The sequence below is a fragment of the Scyliorhinus torazame genome, chromosome 5 (genome assembly GCF_047496885.1).
Source record: "Scyliorhinus torazame isolate Kashiwa2021f chromosome 5, sScyTor2.1, whole genome shotgun sequence".
NCBI lineage: Eukaryota > Metazoa > Chordata > Chondrichthyes > Carcharhiniformes > Scyliorhinidae > Scyliorhinus > Scyliorhinus torazame.
Window position 1 is genome coordinate 93425959 of NC_092711.1, and position 22761 is coordinate 93448719.

General features: G+C 47.4%; 1 long non-coding RNA gene across 1 annotated transcript; it reads right to left on the reverse strand.

Annotated features, from left to right (window-relative positions):
- Positions 1 to 1902: 1902 nt before the first annotated feature.
- LOC140418967 (uncharacterized) lies at positions 1903 to 22155 on the reverse strand. Its single transcript, XR_011945446.1, has 3 exons — positions 22065 to 22155; positions 14996 to 15111; positions 1903 to 4442 (listed from the first exon to the last, which is right to left on the reverse strand). It is a non-coding gene; the product is annotated as an uncharacterized lncRNA (long non-coding RNA).
- Positions 22156 to 22761: the final 606 nt, after the last annotated feature.

Below are 22761 nucleotides of genomic sequence, written 5' to 3' on the forward strand. Positions count from 1 at the left end.
AGACAGCGAGGATCCAAAGATTTCTGTCAAGGCCTCAGAAATTTCCTCTCCAGCCTCCTTCAGTATTCTGGGGTAGATCCCATCAGGCCCTGGGGACTTATCTACCTTAATATTTTTTAAGACCCCCAACACCTCGTCTTTTTGGATCTCAATGTGACCCAGGCTATCGACACACCCTTCTCCAGACTTAACATCTACCAATTTCTTCTCTTTGGTGAATACTGATGCAAAGTATTCATTTAGTACCTCGCCCATTTCCTCTGGCTCCACACATAGATTCCCTTGCCTATCCTTCAGTGGGCCAACCCTTTCCCTGGCTAGCCTCTTGCTTTTTATGTACGTGTAAAAAGCCTTGGGATTTTCCTTAACCCTATTTGCCAATGACTTTTCGTGACCCCTTCTAGCCCTCCTGACTCCTTGCTTAAGTTCCTTCCTACTTTCCTTATATTCCACGCAGGCTTTGTCTGTTCCCAGCCTTTTAGCCCTGACAAATGCCTCCTTTTTCTTTTTGACGAGGCCTACAATATCTCTCGTCATCCAAGATCCCGAAAATTGCCATATTTATCCTTCTTCCTCACAGGAACATGCCGGTCCTGAATTCCTTTCAACTGCCACTTGAAAGCCTCCCACATGTCAGATGTTGATTTGCCCTCAAACATCCGCCCCCAATCTATGTTCTTCAGTTCCCGCCTAATATTGTTATAATTAGCCTTCCCCCAATTTAGCACATTCATCCTAGGACCAGTCTTATCCTTGTCCACCAGTACTTTAAAACTTACTGAATTGTGGTCACTGTTACCGAAATGCTCCCCTACTGAAACATCTACCACCTGGCCGGGCTCATTCCCCAATACCAGGTCCAGTACCGCCCCTTCCCTAGTTGGACTGTCTACATATTGTTTTAAGAAGCCCTCCTGGATGCTCCTTACAAACTCCGCCCCGTCTAAGCCCCTGGCACTAAGTGAGTCCCAGTCAATATTGGGGAAGTTGAAGTCTCCCATCACCACAACCCACAACCCTGTTGTTTTTACTCTTTTCCAAAATCTGTCTACCTATCTGCTCCTCTATCTCCCGCTGGCTGTTGGGAGGCCTGTAGTAAACCCCCAACATTGTGACTGCATCCCTTCTTATTCCTGATCTCTACCCATATAGCCTCACTGCCCTCTGAGGTGTCCTCTCGCAGTACAGCTGTGATATTCTCCCGAACCAGGAGCGCAACTCCGCCTCCCCTTTTACATCCCCCTCTATCCCGCCTGAAACATCTAAATCCTGGAACGTTTAGCTGCCAATCCTGCCCTTCCCTCAACCAGGTCTCTGTAATGGCAACAACATCATAGTTCCAAGTACTAATCCAAGCTCTAAGTTCATCTGCCTTACCCGTAATACTTCTTGCATTAAAACATATGCACTTCAAGCCACCAGACCCGTTGTGTTCAGCAACTTCTCCCTGTCTGCTCTGCCTCAGAGCCACACTGTCCCTATTCCCTAGTTCTCCCTCAATGCTCTCACCTTCTGACCTATTGCTCCCGTGCCCACCCCACTGCCATACTAGTTTAAACCCTCCCGTGTGACACTAGCAAACCTCGCGGCCAGGATATTTATGCCTCTCCGGTTTAGATGCAATCCGTCCTTCTTATACAGGTCACACCTGCCACGGAAGAGCTCCCAGTGGTCCAGATAATGGAAACCCTCCCTCCTACACCAGCTGTTTAGCCACGTGTTTAGCTGCTCTATCTTCCTATTTCTAGTCTCACTGGCACGTGGCACAGGGAGTAATCCTGAGATTACAACCCTCGAGGTCCTGTCTTTTAACTTTCTGCCTAGCTCCCTGAACTCCTGCTGCAGGACCTCATGCCCCTTCCTGCCTATGTCGTTAGTACCAATATGTACAACGACCTCTGCCTGTTTGCCCTCCCCCTTCAGGATGCCCTCTACCTGTTCGGAGACATCCTGGACCCTGGCACCAGGGAGGCAACATACCATCCTGGAGTCTCTTTCACGTCCACAGAAGCGCCTATCTGTGCCCCTGACTATAGTGTCCCCTATTACTATTACTCTTCTGCGCTTTGACCCTCCCTTCTGAACATCAGAGCCAGCCGTGGTGCCACTGCTCTGACTGCTGCTGTTTTCCCGATAGGCTATCCCCCCCGACAGTATCCAAAGGGGTATATCTGTTCGAGAGGGGGACAACCACAGGGGATTCCTGCACTGACTGCCTGCCCTTTCTGGTGGTCACCCATTTCTCTGCCTGCACCTTGGGTGTGACCACATTTACATAACTGCGATCTATGACGCTTTCCGCCACATGCATGCTCCTAAGTGCATCCAATTGCTGCTCCAACCGAACCATGCGGTCTGTGAGGAGCTCCAGTTGGGTGCACTTTCTGCAGATGAAGCCATCTTAGATAGAGTCAATGGATGGGAGGCTGGTTTGCGTGATGGACTGGGCTACATTCACGACCTTGGGCAGAGCAGGATCCATACCAAGCTATAATACAACCAGAAAGAATGCTTTCAATGGTGCATCTGTAAAAGTTGGAGAGAGTCGTAGCTGACATGTCAAATTTCCTCAGGCTTCTGAGAAAGTAGAGTCGTTGGTGGGCTCTCTTAACAATATTGTCAGCATGGGGGACCAGGACAGGTTGTTGGTAATCTGGACACCTAAAAACCTGAAGCTCTCAGTTCAGCAGGTAATTGGGATGACAAATGGGATGTTGGTCTTTATTTCAAATGGAATGGGATGTAAAAATAGGGAAGTCCTGCTAAAACGATCCTGTGAATAGTTACATAGAAAATAGGAGCAGGAGGTCATTCGACCCTTTGGGCCTGCTCCGCTTTCATTATGACCATGGCTGATCATCCGATTCAATATCCTGATCCCGCCTCCCTCCTCTCACCCTCCCTCCCCCTCCTTATCTGTAGAGACTGGGTCATTAAGTATGTTCAAGTTTAAGATAGACAGATTTTTAATCAGTAAGAGAATCGGGGGTTATGGGGATAAGGCGGTAAAGTGGAGTTCAAGAACATATCAGATCAGCCATGATCTCATTGAATAACAGAGCAGATTTAATGGGCCGAATGGCCTACTTCTATTCCTACCTCTTGTGGACAAGCTAGATTTGGAATAGGATGAGCTGCTGATGGGGAGATGAAGAGGGGTGAGCGGAGGGTCAGGTGCAGCATAAATACTGACACAGACCAACTGAGCCGACTCAATGGAATAGAGACAAATGTATTTATTTTAGATTTACTTGTCATGGCAGGGAAAACACTATTTGAAATGAAAATGAAATGAAAATCGCTTATTGTCACAAGTAGGCTTCAAATGGCGTTACTGTGACTTTACTGTAAATTAAGTTTACTATCCAGAATAAAATAAATGTACTACATCTGCTTTTGTGAATCACTTCTGTCAAGACGTGCAGTCCCCATCACAAAACCGGCCCACTGGAAGCAAAGTCGGAAGACTGGCCAGTCCAGTAGAAAGAAACTCTCTGACTCTCCAACCATCAGAATGAACATGGTTCATTCCTGGATGTGATTCACAGCAGCAATAACAGCAGAATCCAACCCCTGTCATCACTTATGGACTTGCTGGTGTCTCAGCAGGTTGGATACTTGGGTGAATCCTTTACCACAGTCAAAGCAGATGAATGGCCTTTCTCCAGTGTGAACTCGCTGATGCAGGCGCAGGGTCTATGAATCACGGAATCGCTTCTCACACTGACAGCAGATGAATGACCTGTCCCTGCTGCCAACTCGCTGGTGTCTCAGCAGATTAGATAAATGACTGAATCCCTTCCCACACTCGGAGCAAGTGAAAGGCCTCTCCCCAGTGTGAAGTCGCTGGTGTGTGTGCAGGTTGGATGAATTGGTGAATCCCTTTCCACATTCAGAGCAGGTGAACGGTCTGTCCCCAGTGTGAACTCGCTGGTGTCTCAGCAGATTGGATGACTGTGTGAATCCCTTCCCATAGTCAGAACAAATGAACGGCCTCTCTCCAATGTGACTGCGTTGATGAGTTTCCAGTGTAGAGGGCGTACAGAATCCCTTCCCACAGTCCCCATATTTCCATGGTTTCTCCACAGTGCAAGTGTCCAATGCCTCTCCAAATTCAATGATCAGTTAAAGCCTCATCAATGCACAAAACCCTTGTATGGTCTCTCCTCAATGTGAATGGTGCAAAGTTTTAACAGGCTATGTCAAGGTAAAACTCTTCCGCACTCAGTTTGCTGGAACACTCTCACTCGGGGGGAGAGGGGGGTTGTCTGATTGCCTTTCTAGTCACACCGATTTTGAAAACCTTTTGAAGCAGACAAACATTTCTCTTTTGAGAGTCAAAGGCCAATGATATTCATGTCCCAGTGAACTCAGTGACTCTCAGATCCTGACGTGATGATTAATTCAAGATTTCTGTCTCCAAATTCTCTACTTCTAACGTCCTGTAAAAGGAGTTTAGAAAAGTTATCACCGTCAGTCCAGGATAGACATTCAGAACAGATAATTCTAGTTCCAATGGAACATTCTTTCCGCTCTTATTTTAAAGAAAGCTGTAAATCTCCATCCACACACACACTGTTCTCAATCTGCTGTACACCCTCCCAATTCTCCTGTAGGTGACAATTTGTGCGACTCCTCTACAGATCCATGCTCACCATTTCCTGTCGAGTACAGCACTAAAAATCTTGATGCAGATGCTAGACTAAAAACATACACGTTTAAATCCCGGATTAAAAATCTGTTTCACCTACAGTACTGTATTGCTTGATCAGAGTTTAATGAGCCATAGCAGTAGAAATAGATTAAGATAATGATTGTTTATGAACACAAACACGCTGCCTACAAGGGTGGTGAATGCAGAGACATTCAACTACATCAAACAGGAATTCAATGGGTAATTGAAAGAAATATACTTGAAGGACTATGGGGATATGGACAGTGAATAGGACTGACTGGATTCCTTGACTGAAAGACAACATGGACTCGAGTTGTCAAATGGGACTCCTGTGCTGTAATGGTTCTATGACTGGAGATATACAACACAGCTACAGTAACAGACAGAAGTAATAATGAATGTATTTCATGAGGGGAGCACGGTAGAACAGTGGTTACCACAGTTGCTTCACAGCTCCAGGGTCCCAGGTTCGATTCCTGACTTGGGTCTCTGCAGAGTCCGTATGTTCTCCCAGTGTCTGCGTGGGTTTCCTCCAGGTGCTCCGGTTTCCTCCCACAGTCCAAAGATGTGCCGGTTAGGTGGATTGCCCATGATAAATTGCCCTTTGTGTCCAAAAAGGTTGGGTTATTGAGTTACGGGGATAGGGTGGAGGCGTGTGCTTAGGTGGGGTGCAGTTTCCAAGGGCTGGTGCAGACTCGATGGGCCGAATGGCCTCCTTCTGCACGGCAAATTTTGAAAAATGACAGACTTTATAACGAGACATATCTCTGTCTTATATTAATTCATTATGTCAGCCACAAAACCCTTTAGTTGTGAACATCAGAAAAGAGACCATCCTTTAAGTCAGACAAATAAATGGACCAAGTTGATGGAGCAAAGAATGTCACTGTCTTCGAGAGAGAGAGAACTGGGCCAACCTTTCCAGAGTCTGCACCCTCCCTGGATTCACTTCCTTTCCCTCCAGTTCCTGCAGGTCAATCATTTAAGGTCAGAATGAGAAAAGAAGTGGAAAGGGGACGAAAAGAAGTGGAAAGGGGACGAAAAGACGTGTTTTACTCACAGGTGTGGGACAGAGGATGAAACTTTAGCTTGTGTTAATCTTAATCTTCAGTCACAGATGGAGGAGCAGCAGCTTTGCTGGGCAGGAATGAGCAGATTCACAAGCTCCAGACTCAGACAATAGAGGAAGCTCCTTGTCGCCATTAGTACAAAGCTCGTATATTGATTGGCTGCAATCACCGGAAGAGCACTTCCGGTGTGCCAGGTCTTCCCATTGGCTAAGCTCAGCTCCGACCACTATGAGAGGGTGGAACCTGAGCCCACGTGGTGCTGGGAGGCACTTTGACCTCCAGACGCGCTGAGCTGTTGTCCAATCTGCTGTATCTTGCTTCTGCAACCAGTGATATCCTCCTGCTGGCTGGGAACGCCCCTCTGAGGCATTGTGACGTCACAATGGACCCCGGCTTGAATCAGCCAATAGGAATCACTGTTGTTCACAGGGACATCTTCAGCACCACCCTCCCCATCATCTCATGGAGCCAAGTTTTCCAGGGAAACGGTCCGGCCAATGGGGTGGCTCTTGAAAACCGGAAGGACTCTGATCCTCCAGCTTGTGAATGAAGGTTGAGTTTAAATACAGACTGAAACCTCCTGTATCCAACATCTGTGAATAAAACACTTTCTTTTCTCCCATTTCCAATTCTTTTCTAATTCTAGGTTCAAATTTGAACTGGCCATTTAAAAAGGATGCCTTGACTTGCTGACTTGAATCACCCCTTTTTCCCCTTGTGTAACACTGTCTGAAAATAGACATCAGGCTGATCAATGTACTGAAAGTACCTCTGCCAGTCGATGAGCAGAGATAATGTTCACCCCCCTATAATTCTGCTGTAAATAATTTATCTCACAAACTAATGGACAGATATCACCAAACATTGGTACACCGACAGAGTATGACCCATGCAAGAGCTGATCTATTTTTTGTTAAGACCAGGATCTCTATTTTTTTTTATTAAAAGTATCCGTTCACAATGGAAGATCAGACAAATTGACCTTTTCTTTGAGATTGTTGTGATTTGTTTTGAATGTTAATTGTGTGAGAATGTTTGTCGATTATCTTCACTGCTGGGAAAGAATTTGAAATGAAATGAAAATCACTCGTCACAAGTAGGCTTCAAATGAAGTTACTGTGAAAAGCCCCTAGTCGCCACATTCCGGCGCCTGTTCGGGGAGGCTGGTACGGGAATTGAATCGTGCTGCTGGCCTGCTTTAAAAGCCAGTGATTTAGCCCAGTGTGCTAAACTGAATTTGTCACAGCTGTCCAAATATCAGCAGAGTTTTCAGAGCAGTTTTTGGATCAGGATTTTCCTGAAACCTCATTGTGAGACAGTACCCTTACTAAGTAAATGTACTGTTTTTAAGGTTCAGAGTTACAAAACCTGATTTCATTCCTGTCGGTAACAATAGATCTCAAAAACTAATGGAAGGGGTTGAACAAAACATGGCACACAAATAGGCTATGGCCTAAGGAAGAAATAATTGAATTTGTTAAGCATGTGGATTATACAAAGATTATAAATAAATAAAAGTACAGCACAGGGACAGGCCCTTCGGCCCTCCAAACCTGTGCCGACCACGTTGCCCATGTAACCTAAAACCTTCAACACATCCAGGGTCCGTAGCCCTGTTTCCCCACCCGATTTATGTATTTGTCAAAACACCCCTTAAACATCACTATCGTACCTGCTTCCACCACCTTCTCTGGCAGCAAGTTCCAGGCACCCAATACCCTCTGTGAAAAAAACTTCTCTCACGCATCTCCTCTAAACTTTCCCCTTGCACCTTAAACCTTTGTCCCTGAGTAATTGACTCTTCCACCCTAGGAAAAAGCTCCTAACTATCCACTCTGTTCATGACTAGATCCAGATCTTGGAATTTTTCAAATTCAAATGGAGGGCTAGACATCTGCACACAAAAGAATTTGTCCTGGTGCTGCATCTTTTCAATTAAACGAAAGATTGGAGGCCAAATGTTCCCTGACGCAGACTCCATGCCAACACATCAAGCAATCAGAATCCACTTGATATTTTGGCATTTAAACAAAAGCTTTAGGTAGTTTTTCCCTGGTGCACTCTTCATGGCAGCCCCTCAATCAATCAGAGTCCACTTACCAACCAATTTATACACAGTCAGTATCAATTACTCCCTTTTAAATTTGGTATTCTTGCATATATGCTGATGAGTATAAGAGGAAAAGCTTTGACAGCAATATTCAAATATTTTTAAAGGATTTGTTCCGGTGTGAATTCGCTGGTGTTTCTGCAGCGTGAATGAATGAGAGAATCCCTTCCCACACTTGGAACAGGTGACTGGCCTCTTCCCGGTGTGAATTCAGTCGTGTTTCTGCAGGGTGGATGACTGAGTGAATCCCTTCCCACTCTCGGAACAGTGAACGGTCTCTCTCCAGTGTGAGTGCGTTGGTGAGTCAGCAGATCCATTTTGCTTCTCAAGCTCTTCTCAGTCAGAACACATAAAATGTCTTGTGTCAGAGTGAACATGTTGGTGTGAAGTGAGATGGGTTCGAGTTCTAGAGTTTTACAGCACAAAACACGGCCCTTTGTCCACTGTGTCTGTGCCGGCTCTCAAGCACCAATCTATTCTATTCTCAGTTTCAGCGATTATTAACATTAACTCAAACAAACTCCAGCTGTCAGAATGAACATGGTTCTGTCCTGGATGTGATTTCAGTTCAGTCCTGGATGTGATTAACATCAATAACAGCAGTCGTGGAGGCACTTTTGAACTCGCTGGTGTGTCTGCAGGGTGGATGACCGAATGAATCCCTTCCCACATAGGGAACAGATGAACGCTCCCTCCCAGGTGTGAATGCGCTGGTGTTTCAGCCGGAGGGACTGCTGAGTGAATCCCTTCCCACACACGGAGCAGATGAACGGCCTCTCTCCAGTGTGACTGCGCTGGTGAATCAGCAGATCCATTTTGCCTTTGAAGCTCTTCGCTCAGGCGGAACATTTAAAAGATTTTGTGTCAGAGTGAACACGTTGGTGTGAAGTGAGGTGGGCAGACTGAGTGAATCCCTTCCCACACTCAAGGCAGGTGAATGGTTTCTCCCCAGTGTGAACGTGCTATAAATTGCCCTTCAGTGTGCAAAGGGACAGTGGAGATACGGGGGCAGGGCAGGGGAAGTGCGCCTGGGCGGAATGCTCTTTTTTAGGGGTGGTGCAAACTCAATGGGCCGAATGGCCTCCTACTGCACTGGAGGGATTCTATGATGCTGCCAGACCTGTTGAGTTAATCTGGCATTTTCAGTTTGAACTCTAAATTACATACATTTTTAATCCACTAATTATATTAATTGAACCACCACAACATCAACTATGAGGAGCAGTGTGTTGATGTTTCAGCTATTGCAGCCTTGGGAAACTTTGTGGAGTTTGCACATTCTCCCCGTGTCTGCGTGGGTTCCCTCCGGGTCCTCCAGTTTTATCCCACAGCCCAAAGATGTGCAGGTTCGGTGGATTGGCCACGCTAAATTGCCCCTTAGTGTCCAAACAAAGGTTAGGTGGGTGGAGGCATGGACTTAAGTAGGGTGCCGTTTCCGAGGGCCGGTGCAGGCTCGATGGGCTGAATGGCCTCCTTCTGCACTGTAAATTCTATCATTATGTTGGATTTTCTCTCTGTCTGACCCGATGGATGTGCCTGGTGGTATTTCCCTGACGGTAGCACAGTTGATTCACAGTGCCAGGGTTCCGAGTTCAATTCCCACTTGGGGCACCGTCTGTGTGGAGTCTGCACGTTCTCTCCGTGTCTGCATGGGTTCCCTCCGGGTGCTCCGGTTTCCTCCCACAAGTCCCGAAAGACGTGCTTGTTAGGTGAATTGGACATTTTAAATTCTCCCTCTGTGTACCTGAACAGGCACCGGACTGTGGTGACTCCGGGCTTTTCACAGTAACTTCATTGCCGTGTTAATGTAAGCCTACCTGTGTCACTAATAAAGATTATGTGTTTGTGTATTTTAGGGAACAGGTAGAACTTCCTTGGTTCTACCTGTTGTACCTCAGATATTCCATCTGTTTTTGGTTAATGTGTCTGGAGTCCGAGTTCTTCCAGTCTGTCTCCAATTCTCCTTCCTGTCTCGGGTATATGGGTATAGGTAGCTTGGTGTTGCGATTAGTGTTGTTTAGTTGTCTGTCTGTCTCCAGCAGGTATTGTTCTCTCTCGATAATGACGGTGCTGCTACTCTTGTCTTCTGGACATTTCCGTGTTGGATCCAAGCTCCCGGATTGTCTGTCTTCCTCTCCGGGTAAGATTCTGTTTGTCTCTTGTATTTCACTGTGACAGGGCAGAGACCCGATTGAAGGGAATCAAACATGGGAGTTCTGGGAAAGATGGGCAAGGATTTGGGAGGTGACAACATGTTCAAAGAGTTTGGAGAGGAGAGGGAGGTTGAAGATGGGGCAGTAATTTGTAAGGATGGCAGGGTCAAGGGTTTGTTTTATTGAGGAGGGGGTGATGATGGCAGATATGAAGGACAGAGGGACAGTACCTGAAGAGAGATAAATGTTGACAATATCCATGGACACAGGGTAGTTGGCTGATCAGTAGCTGAGTGGGAATAGGGTTGATGGAGCAGGAGCTGGGTCTCATGGACAAGATGAGCTCTGAGAGGGCATGAGGGGAGATGGGAGAGAAACTAGAGAAAGATGTGGGTTCAGGGCTCGGGAAAGTATGAAATTTAGAGACAGTTTGATCCGGTGGGCTCGTGGAAGGGAGGGAAGCAGCAGAGGCAGCTGATCAGATTTACTCAATCTCAGTCACAAAGAAGCTCCACAAGCTCCTTACACTTCATGTTGGCGGTGAGGATGGAAGAGACAGGGGACAGCGAGAGTACTTCAAAAGGAACTTGTGTCAGATATTTAAAAGTTTTGATACACTGCGTATTTAACAGAAATCTAAATTATTTGACTTTTAGACAGAATATTAGCCCCTGTCAATGGGCTGGAGTTTGTTGTCAGCAGAAAGAGACCCAAATGAACATGGTTCAGTCCTGAATGTGAGTAACAGAAAAATCCAATTACTGCACAGAGATCAAAGAACAATACAGCACAGGAACAGGCCCTTCGGTCCTCCAAGCTTGTACCGGTCATGACACCAACCATGGCCAAAACTCTTGAACCATATCCCTCTATATCCATCTTATCCATGTGTTTGTCAAGATGATTTTTGAACGCCGTTAATGTATCTGCTCTGTGGCCTCGTTGGTGTGTCAGCAGGTGGGATGAAGCGGGAAATCCCTTCCCACAATTGGAGGTGAACGGTCACTCTCCAGTGTGAACTCGCTGGTGCTTCTGCAGGTTAGATGACTGAGTGAATCCCTTCCCACACTTGGAGCAGGTGAATGGCCTCTCCCCAGTGTGAACTCGCTGATGCCTCTGCAGGTCAGATGACTGAGTGAATCCCTTCCCACACCAGGAGCAGGCGAATGGTCTCTCCCCAGTGTGAATTCGCTGGTGGTACCGCAGGGCCGATGACTGAGTGAATCCCTTCCCACACCAGCAGGCAAATGGCTTCTCCCCAGTGTGAATTCGCCGGTGGTTCTGCAGGGCGGATGACTCAGTGAATCCCTTCCCACACCAGGAGCAGGTGAATGGCCTCTCCCCAGTGTGAATTCGCTGGTGTGTCAGCAGGTTGGATGACTGAGTGAATCTCTTCCCACATTGGGCGCAGGTGAATGGTCTCTCCCCAGTGTGAATGCGCTGATGTACAGTGAGGCGAGATGAGTGTCTGAACCCAGTCCCACAGTCAGAGCACCTAAACGGTCTCTCGTCAGTGTGAACACGTTGATGGCTCATCAGATCCCCAGAACTTTTATAGTACTTCCCACAGTCTGGACATTGGAACGGTCTCGCATCAGTGTGAACTCGCTGGTGACTCAGCAGATCAGATGACTGAGTAAATCCCTTCCCACACTCAGAGCAGACGAATGGCTTCTCCCCAGAGTGAATTCGCTGATGTACAGTGAGATGAGATGATTGTCTGAACCCAGTCCCACAGTGAGAGCACCTGAACGGTTTCTCGTCAGTGCGTATACGTTGATGGCGTATCAGACTCCCAGAACTTTTATAGCTCTTCCCACAGTCTGGACATTGAAACGGTCTCTCCCCAGTGTGAACTCGCTGGTGTTTCTCCAGGTCAGATGACTGAGTGAATCCCTTCCCACACTTGGAGCAGGCGAATGGTCTCTCCCCAGTGTGACTGTGTCGATGAGTTTCCAGCTTGGATGGGGCAGTGAATCCTTTCCCACAGTCCCCACATTTCCACGGTTTCTCCTCGGTGTGACTGCATTTGTGGTTTGTGAGGCCTGATGATCGAGTGAATCCTCGTCCACACACACAACACGTGTACGGTTTCTCCCCACTGTGAACAATGCTTTCTCCTTCCATGTACAAAGTACGATGATATTCAGGATATGATAAATTGAGGACTCTTGTCAGATCCTGATGTGATGCTTGGTTTGAGGTTCCGGACTTTGAAGCTTCCCCTTCGAACACCCTGTGAAACTGATTTAAAACAAAAAATAGGGAGTGAGAGAGAACCCACAAAACACGAAGGCAGGTTGTGAAATTGAGCTGAATGAATCTGGTCATTTTGTGGGGCCAACAGTAAAAAAAAGTGACCATGAAAAACTGCTGGATAGTCACAAAAACCCAACTGACCTCTTTGGGAGGAGAGAGAAAGAGGTGAAGAGGGAATTTGTATATCTACAAGACAAATTAAAGAGGATAGATGGCATAGCAAACTCGATCTTCAGCTTCATAAACAGTAATATTGATACCAAAACTATGCTTCTGGTGGCACAGTGGTTAGCACCGCTGCCTCACAGCGCCAGGGACCCGGGTTCAATTCCGGCCTTGGTGACTGTGTGTCTGGAGTTTGCACTTTCTCCCCGTGACTGTGTGGGTTTCCACCCGGTGCTCAGGTTTCCTCCAACAGACCAAAGAAGGGCACGTTAGGTGGATTGGCCTTGATAAATTGCCCCTTAGTGTCCAGGGATGTACAGGTTCGGTGGGGCTATGGGGCTACGGGGACAGGGTAGGGGTGTGGGCCTCGGCAGGGTGCCCTTTCAGAGAATCAGTGGTGACCTGATGGGCCGAATGGCCTCCTTCTGCACTGTAGGAATTCTATGGTTCTAATTCTATTCTATGAATCTTTATAAAGCTCTGGTCACCACTCTTCAGGAAGGATGCGAAGGTTCTTGGAGAAGGTGCAGAGGAGATTTACCAGAATGGTTCCAGCAAAGGAGGTTGAGGGAGATTTGATTCAGGGACACAAGATTATGCCAGGTTTCCACCAGGTGGACAAAGAAACTGTTTTCATTCACCGGTCGTACAAGTAGTCGGGACACAGATTTAAAGTTTTGGGTAAAACCTGGATTGAACTATATAAGATCCTGAGGGGTCTTGACAGGGTGGATGTGGAGAAGATGTTTCCTCTGGTGGGAGAATCTGGAACGAGGGCATCACTGTTGAAAAATAAGGGGTCTCCCATTTCCGATGGAGATGAGGATTTTTTATTCTCTTGAGGGTTGTAAGACTTTGGAACTCATGTTCTTAAAAGGCAGTGGAAGCAGAGGCCTTGAATATTTTTAAGGCAGAGCTGAATAGATTCTTGATAAGCAAGGGGGTGAAAGGTCATCAGGGGTAGGCAGGAATGTGGAGTTGGGGTGGAATGAGATCAGCCGCAATCTTATTGAATGCTGAGCAGGCTCGAGGGGCCGAAAATAGACACAATGAATGATTTCACACAGACATAGGAGACTGTTCAATAGGTTAAGAGCCCATGGTGTTAAGGGCAAGATCCTGGCCTGGATAGAGGATTGTCTGACTGGCAGAAGGCAGAGAGTGGGGATAAAGGGGTCTTTTTCAGGATGGCAGCCAGTGACTAGTGGTGTCCCTCAGGGGTCGGTGCTGGGACCACAACTTTTTACAATATACATTAATGATCTGGAAGAAGGAACTGAAGGCACTGTTGCTAAGTTTGCACATGATACAAAGATCTGTAGAGGGGCAGGTAGTATTGAGGAAGCAGGCAGGCTGCAGAAGGACTTAGACAGGCTAGGAGAGTGGGCAAAGAAGTGGCAGATGGAATACAATGTGGAGAAGTGTGAGGTTATGGACTTTGGAAGGAAAAATGGAGGCATCGACTATTTTCTAAATGGAAAGATGCTTCGGAAATCAGAAGCACAAAGGGACTTGGGAGTCCTTGTTCAAGATTCTCTTCAGGTTAACGTGCAGGATCAGTCGGCAGTTAGGAAGGCAAATGCAATGTTAGCATTCATGTCGAGAGGACTAGAATACAAGACCAGGGATGTACTTTTGAGGTTATATAAGGCTCTGGTCAGACCCCATTTGGAGTATTGTGAGCTGTTTTGTGCCCCGTATCCAAGGAAGGATGTGCTGGCCTTGGAAAGGGACTAGAGGAGGTTCACAAGTATGATCCCTGGCATGAAGAGCTTGTCTATGAGGAATGGTTGAGGACTCTAGGTCTGCACTCGTTGGAGTTTCGAAGGATGGGGGGGGGGGGGGGGAATCTTATTGAAACTTATACAATACTGCGAGGCCTGGGTAGAGTGGACAAGGAGAGGATGTTTCCACTTGCAGGAAAAACTAGAAGCAGAGGACACCATCTCAGACTAAAGGGACGATCCTTTAAAACAGAGGAGGAATTTCTTCAGCCAGAGGGTGGTGAATCTGTGGAACTCTTTGCTGCAGAAGGCTGTGGGGGCCAAATCACTGAATGTCTTTAAGACAGAGATAGATAGGTTCTTGCTTAATAAGGGGATCAGTGGTTATGGGGAAAAGGCAGGAGAATAGGGATGAGCAACATATCAGCCATGATTGAATGGCGGAGCAGACCCGATTGGCCGAGTGGCCTAATTATGCTCCGATGTCTGATGGTCTAATTTGAGGGAAATAAACCTGCGAGGATACAGGGAAAGAGCAGGATAATGGGACTGACTGGATTGCTCCAGAAAGCTAGCACGGACTCAAAGGGCCGAATGCCCTTCTCTGTCTCTTTTGTGTAATCTAGTTTTGTAATTTAACTCCGGGGGTTCAGATATCACTCGGGTAAATCTATGCTACACTCCCTCTGAGGCCATTCTATCTTTCCTCAGGTTTGTTGCCCAGAACTGAACACAGTTCTCCAGGTTTGGTCTAACCAGGGTTTGTGAATCTCTGGGCTTTTCCAGTCACACTGAGACCTGAAATCTTCCCTCACAGACAGAACAGACAAACCTTTTACCTTCCACACCCAGATGCTGCTGATATTCAGTTTCTGGTGAATCGAGTGACTCTGTCAGATCGCAATGTGACGTTTGGTTTGCGTTTCCCGTCTGTTAAACGTCCTCTTCCAGTATCCTTAAATTTACAGAAACCTCACTGTCAGTTTAGGATAGAAATTCACAACATTCTCTCCTCGCCAACTTTGATTAAATGTATTCCTGGAGGTTTGATCACATGACCCAGCCCCCATCCTCCAGCCATTAATCTGTCAACACATCCATCCTTGTGACACACTGCCTTCCTCGGACAATTGGGAAGCAAAATGACTCATTACCTCACAGGACAGTTACTGTCCTAATGATTTTCCAGACACCCAGGGATGAACCTCACCAACGCAGGGAGCGGAGTTGGTGTGAACTCGGGGAGAGGAGCTTCGGAACAGTAAGTATAAATAACTTATCTCGGGAATTCACGGCCTGGTCGGCAACGAGTGTAGTTGGTGCGAATCCGGGGAGGATGAGCTTTGGAACAGTCAGTATAAATAACTTACCTGTTGGGTATCGGGAACTGGGAATAAAAACTGAAATGTGACATCAGAGTAAAGCTGATTGGATGGTTGGGAATCGATTCCTAAATTTGAAAAACTGGAGTAATTAACTAACTAGGGGAGTAACGAGGAGATAGGTAACCAGGAGATTAGTAACTAGGAGATTAGTAACTAGGAGATTAGTAACTAGGGGATTGCTGTTTGTATCTATATCAGCGATTTGGATGAGAATGTACAAGGCATACAAAAGAACAAAGAACAAAGAAATGTACAGCACAGGAACAGGCCCTTCGGCCCTCGCCGACCATGCTGCCCGACTAAACTACAATCTTCTACACTTCCTGGGTCCGTATCCCTCTATTCCCATCCTATTCATGTATTTGTCAAGATGCCCCTTAAATGTCACTATCGTCCCTGCTTCCACCACCTCCTCCAGTAGCGAGTTCCAGGCACCCACTACCCTCTGTGCAAAAAACTTGCCTCGTACATCTACTCGAAACCTTGCCCCTCTCACCTTAAACCTATGCCCCCTAGTAATTGACCCCTCTACCCTGGGGAAAAGCCTCTGACTATCCACTCTGTCTATGCCCCGCATAATTTTGTAGACCTCTATCAGGTCGCCCCTCAACCTCTGTCGTTCCAGTGAGAACAAACAGAGTTTATTCAACTGCTCCTCATAGCTAATGCCCTCCATACCAGTGAACATTCTGGTAAATCTCTTCTGCACCCTCCACATCCTTCTGGTAGTGTGGCGACCAGAATTGAACACGATACTCCAACTGTGGCCTAACTAAGGTTCTATACAGCTGCAACATGACTTGCCAATTCTTATACTCAATGCCCCGACCAATGAAGGCAAGCATGCCGTATGCCTTCTTGACTACCTTCTCCACCTGTGTTGCCCCTTTCAGTGACCTGTGGACCTGGACACCTAGATCTCTCTGACTTTCAATACTCTTGAGGGTTCTACCATTCACTGTATATTCCCTACCTGCAGTAGACCTTCCAAAATGCATTACCTCACATTTGTCTGGATTAAACTCCATCTGCCATCTCTCCGCCCAAGTCTCCAAACAATCTAAATCCTGCTGATTGTCCTCTGACAGTCCAATCAGCTTTACTCTGATTGTCCTCATCGCTATCCGCAATTCCACCAACCTTGGTGTTGTCTGCAAACTTACTAATCAGACCAGTTACATTTTCCTCCAAATCATTTATATATACTACAAACAGCAAAGGTCCCAGCACTGATCCCTGTCGGAACACCACTGGTCACAGCCCTCCAATTAGAAAAGCATCCTTCCATTGCTACTCTCTGCCTTCTATGACCTAGCCAGTTCTGTATCCACCTTGCCAGCTCACCCCTGATCCCGTGTGACTTCACCTTTTGTACTAGTCTACCATGAGGGACCTTGTCAAAGGCCTTACTGAAGTCCATGTAGACAACATCCACTGCCCTACCTGCATCAATCATCTTTGTGACCTCCTCGAAAAACTCTTATCAAGTTAGTGAGACACGACCTCCCCTTCACAAAACCATGCTGCCTCTCACTAATACGTCCATTTGCTTCCAAATGGGAGTAGATCCTGTCTCGAAGAATTCTCTCCAGTAATTTCCCTACCACTGAAGTAAGGCTCACCAGCCTGTAGTTCCCTGGGTTATCCTTGCTACCCTTCTTAAACAGAGGAACAACATTGGCTATTCCCCAGTCCTCCGGGACATCACCTTAAGGCAGTGAGGATCCAAAGATTTCTGTCAAGGCCTCAGCAATTTCCACTCCAGCCTCCTTCAGTATTCTGGGGTAGATCCCATCAGGCCCTGGGGACTTATCTACCTTAATATTTTTCAAGACGCCCAACACCTCGTCTTTTTGGATCTCAATGTGACCCAGGCTACCTACACACCCTTCTCCAGACTCAACATCCACCAATTCCTTCTCTTTGCTGAATACTGATGCAAAGTATTCATTTAGTACCTCACCCGTTTCCTCTGACTCCACACATAGATTCCCTTGCCTATCCTTCGGTGGGCCAACCCTTTCCCTGGCTACCCTCTTGCTTTTTATGTACGTGTAAAAAGCCTTGGGATTTTCCATAACCCTACTTGACAATGACTTTTCATGACCCCTTCTAGCCCTCCTGACTCCTTGCTTAAGTTCCTTCCTACTTTCCTTATATTCCACACAGGCTTCGTCTGTTCCCAGCCTTTTAGCCCTCACAAATGCCTCCTTTTTCTTTTTGACAAGGCCTACAATATCTCTCGTTATCCAAGGTTCCTGAAAATTGCCGTATTTTTCCTTCTTCCTCGCAGGAACATGCCGGTCCTGAATTCCTTTCAACTGACACTTGAATGCCTCCCCATGTCAGATGTTGATTTGCCCTCAAACATCCGCCCCCAATCTAGGTTCTTCAGTTCCTGCCTAATATTGTTATAATTAGCCTTCCCCCAATTTAGCACATTCACCCTAGGACCACTCTTATCCTTGTCCACCAGCACTTCAAAACTTACTGAATTGTGGTCACTGTTCCCGAAATGCTCCCCTACTGAAACCTCTACCACCTGGCCGGGCTCATTCCCCAATACCAGGTCCAGTACCGCCCCTTCCCTAGTTGGACTGTCTACATATTGTTTTAAGAAGCCCTCCTGGATGCTCCTTACAAACTCCGCCCCGTCTAAGCCCCTGGCACGAAGTGAGTCCCAGTCAATATTGGGGAACTTGAAGTCTCCCATCACCACAACCCTGTTGTTTTTACTCTTTTCCACAATCTGTCTACCTATCTGCTCCTCTATCTCCCACTGGCTGTTGGGAGGCCTGTAGTAAACCCCCAACATTGTGACTGCATCCCTTCTTATTCCTGATCTCTACCCATATAGCCTCACTGCCCTCTGAGGTGTCCTCTCGCAGTACAGCTGTGATATTCTCCCGAACCAGTAGCGCAACTCCGCCTCCCCTTTTACATCCCCCTCTATCCCGCCTGAAACATCTAAATCCTGGAACGTTTAGCTGCCAATCCTGCCCTTCCCTCAACCAGGTCTCTGTAATGGCAACAACATCATAGTTCCAAGTACTAATCCAAGCTCTAAGTTCATCTGCCTTACCCGTAATACTTCTTGCATTAAAACATATGCACTTCAGGCCACCAGACCCGCTGTGTTCAGCAACTTCTCCCTGTCTGCTCTGCCTCAGAGCCACACTGTCCCTATTCCCTAGTTCTCCCTCAATGCTCTCACCTTCTGACCTATTGCTCCCGTGCCCACCCCCCTGCCATACTAGTTTAAACCCTCCCGTGTGACACTAGCAAACCTCGCGGCCAGGATATTTATGCCTCTCCAGTTTAGATGCAACCCGTCCTTCTTATACAGGTCACACCTGCCACGGAAGAGCTCCCAGTGGTCCAGATAATGGAAACCCTCCCTCCTACACCAGCTGTTTAGCCACGTGTTTAGCTGCTCGATCTTCCTATTTCTAGCCTCACTGGCACGTGGCACAGGGAGTAATCCCGAGATTACAACCCTAGAGATCCTGTCTTTTAACTTTCTGCCTAGCCCCCTGAACTCCTGCTGCAGGACCTCATGCCCCTTCCTGCCTATGTCGTTAGTATCAATATGTACAACGACCACTGCCTGTTTGCCCTCCCCCTTCAGGATGCCCTTTACCCATTCGGAGACATCCTGGACCCTGGCACCAGGGAGGCAACATACCATCCTGGAGTCTCCTTCACGTCCACAGAAGCGCCTCTCTGTGCCCCTGACTACAGAGTCCCCTATTACTATTGCTCTTCTGCACTTTGACCCTCCCTTCTGAACATCAGAGCCAGCCGTGGTGCCACTGCTCTGGCTGCTGCTGTTTTCCCCTAATAGGCTATCCCCCCCGACAGTATCCAAAGGGGTATACCTGTTCGAGAGGGGGACAACCACAGGGGATTCCTGCCTGACTGCATGGTCAGTAAGTTTGCAGATGACACTAAAATAGGTGGTATTGTCGGCAGTGAGGAAGGTTATCAAAAATTGCAGCAGGCTCTTGATCAACTAGGGAAGTGGGCCGAGAAATGGCAAATGGAGTTCAATGCAGATAAGTGTGAGGAGTTGCATTTCAGAAAGTCAAATCAAGGTCGGACTTTCAGTGAATGGTAGGGCCTTAGGGTGCATCATGGAACAGAGGGATCTTGCAGTTCAGGTGCACGGTTCTCTAAAGGTGGAGTCACAGGTAGATAGGGCAGCACGGTAGCATATGGTTCGCACAGTTGCTTCACAGCTCCAGGGTCCCAGGTTCGATTCCCCGCTGGGTCACTGTCTGTGCGGAGTCTGCACATTCTCCCAGTGTCTGCGTGTGTTCTCTGGATTCCTCCCACAGTCTAAAGATGTGCGGGTGGACTGGCCATGCTAAATTGCCCTGAAGTGTCCCCAAAAAAAGGTTAAGTGGGGGTTACTGGGTTACGGAGATAGGGTAGATAAGTGGGCTTGAGTAGGGTGCTCTTTGTAAGGGCCGGTGCAGACTCGATGGGCCGAATAGCCTCCGTCTGCACTGTAAATTCTCTGAAGAAGGCTTTTGGCATGCTGGCCTTCATCAGTCAGGGCACTGACTATAGAAGTTGGGAAGTTATGTTGCAGTTGTCCAGGACGTTGGTGAGGTCGCACCTGGAGTATTGTGTTCAGTTTTGGCTGCTTTGCTATGGGAAAGATGTTATTAAACTGGAGAGAGTGCAGAAGAGATTTACAAGGATGTTGCCAGGACTCAAGGGACTGAGTTATAGGGAGAGATTGGACAGGCCAGGGCCTTTTTCTTTAGCGTAGGAGACTAAGGGGTGATCTTATCGAGGTGTGTAAGATCATGAGAGGCATGGATAGGGTGAATGCACTCACTCTTTTTCTCAGGGTTGGGGAATCGAGGACCAGAGGGCATAGCTTTAAGTTAAGAGAGGAAAGAATTAATGGGAATCTGAGGAGCAACGGTTTTACACCGAGGATAGTACGGAATAAGCTGCCGGAGGAAATGGTTGAGGCAGGGACATTGACAACATTGAAAAGGCATTTGGACAGGTACATGGATAGGAAAGGTTCAGAGGGATATGGGCCAAACACAGGCAAATGGGATTGGCTTAGGTGAGCTTTTTGGTTGGCATGGACCAGTTTGGGCCGGTCTCCGTGCTGTAGATTCTATGAACCCCAAGTCTCTTTGGACACCCATTGTACTTAACCTCTTTCCATTTAGAAAGTACTCAGTTCGAGCCATTTTTGGTTCCAAACAGATAACCTCACACTTGTTTACATTGCCACAGTCTTGCCCATTCACCTGGCCTGTCAATATCTTCTTGCAATTTTATGCTATCATGTATGCTGTCTGAGATGCCACCAAACTGTCATCAGCAACAGTGCAGAAGAGGCCCTTCGGTCCATCGAGTTTTTCCCGACACATGATAAACCTGACCCACCTACCTAATCCCATTTGTTCGCACTTGGCTCATCGCCTTCAATGTTATGACGTGCCAGTCTTCATCCAGGTACTTTTTTTTAAAGAGGATGTGAGGCAACCCGTCTCTATCACCCTCCTAGGCAGTGCATTCCAGACCCTCACCACCCTCTGCATAAAAATATTTTTCTTCAGTACATGTGTCAATAAATCTAATCCCCACTCTCTGCTGTCTGTTGGTTAGCCAATCCTCTATCCAAGCTAATATATTATCTCTCAACCCCCTGGGATTTTACCTTATTACCTTTTGTGTGACACCTTGTCAAATGTATTTTGGAAATCCAAATACATCTACAGGACCCCATTATCCACTTAGCCTGATACATGTGAGGTTGTTTGTGGAGAGAAGCCGGAAGCGGCGGATAGTGCGAGTGAAGAATATTCATTGTTTCACACAGAACATACAGTGCAGAAGGGGGCCATTTGGCCCATCGAGACTGCACTGACCCACTCAAGCCCTCACTTCCATCCTATCTCCGTAACCCCTCCTAACCTTTTTGGTCACGAAGGGCAATTTATCATGGCCAATCCACCTCACCTGCGCGTCTTTGGACTGTGGGAAGAAACCGGAGCACCCGGAGGAAACCCACGCAGACACGGGGAGAACATGCAGATTCCGCGCAGACAGTGACCACCCAACCGGGAATCGACCCTGGCGCTGTGAAGCCACAGTGCTATCCAATGACTTGTGCGACCGTACTGCACATTCGGTTCTGGGGCCCTGGGGTTTGTAAACCCCGCCCCCAACACTGACCTCTCACCTGACACCTCACAACGCCCGGGCAATGATTGACGGCATCGCGCGACCAGTAGGAGAATAGTGGGCGGTCCGGCAGACCAGGCGGGAGTGATTGGTCCTCCAACCAATCGGAGTGAATGTGGGCAGGACTGGCCGAGTGAAGCATGCGCAGTGTGATTAATGGCGATGCAGAAAAGGATCTTTCTCGGATGCACAACTCGTGAAGGTGGGAATAGCGGGACGGAGGGAGAGCTGGATCATGCGGGTCGTTAGGCACGCTTCGTAAACATGTTATATAAACCGAAAATCCGGAAAAATAAACCACCGGTACCTGGGGATCTGAGCGGGGCCTGGAGCTTTCTCACAGAGAGGACTATGCGGTCGCCATCTTTATTTGGTACTGGCAGCGGTGCGCATGCGCCGTCTCAAATTGGGTTCCTCGCAGCAATGCACATGCGCCCTCGGCACCTTATATGGATCACTGGCAGCTCACTGCGCACGCGCACCCACCATCTTTATTGGGGCACGAGCAGCAGAGCGCAGGCTCAGTGGCCATCATTGTTGGGGGCAACGTTTTTGAAATGTATCTTCATGACAGAATGTCCAGCAAACTGCTTCACTCTGAGTTACAAATTCCTATTTATGGGGCAGAATATATGTCCAGGGCAGTGACAATAATTCGAATTTATATGGTGACTTGAACAGAATAAAACTTTTTCGACTTTCAGAGAAACGTTACAAAATAACAATTGACACTGAGCCACATGAGGAGATATTAGATTTTCTTTTTAAAATGTTTTTCAATAATTTTTACAAAACAGGCCAAATAGGAAAATAATACAAAGAAAACGTGGCAATATGCCAACAAAACAAAACAACTTAACCCTCTAAACGATTAACAATTTAACACCCATCTCAAAGGAGAATGGGGCATACGCCCCTTACAAAAAGGCGCAAGATGAAGAGGAATTGACCCTTCCAGGGCGTCAGCCCACAGGCCCTCATCCAGCTCCTCGTCTAGCTCATGC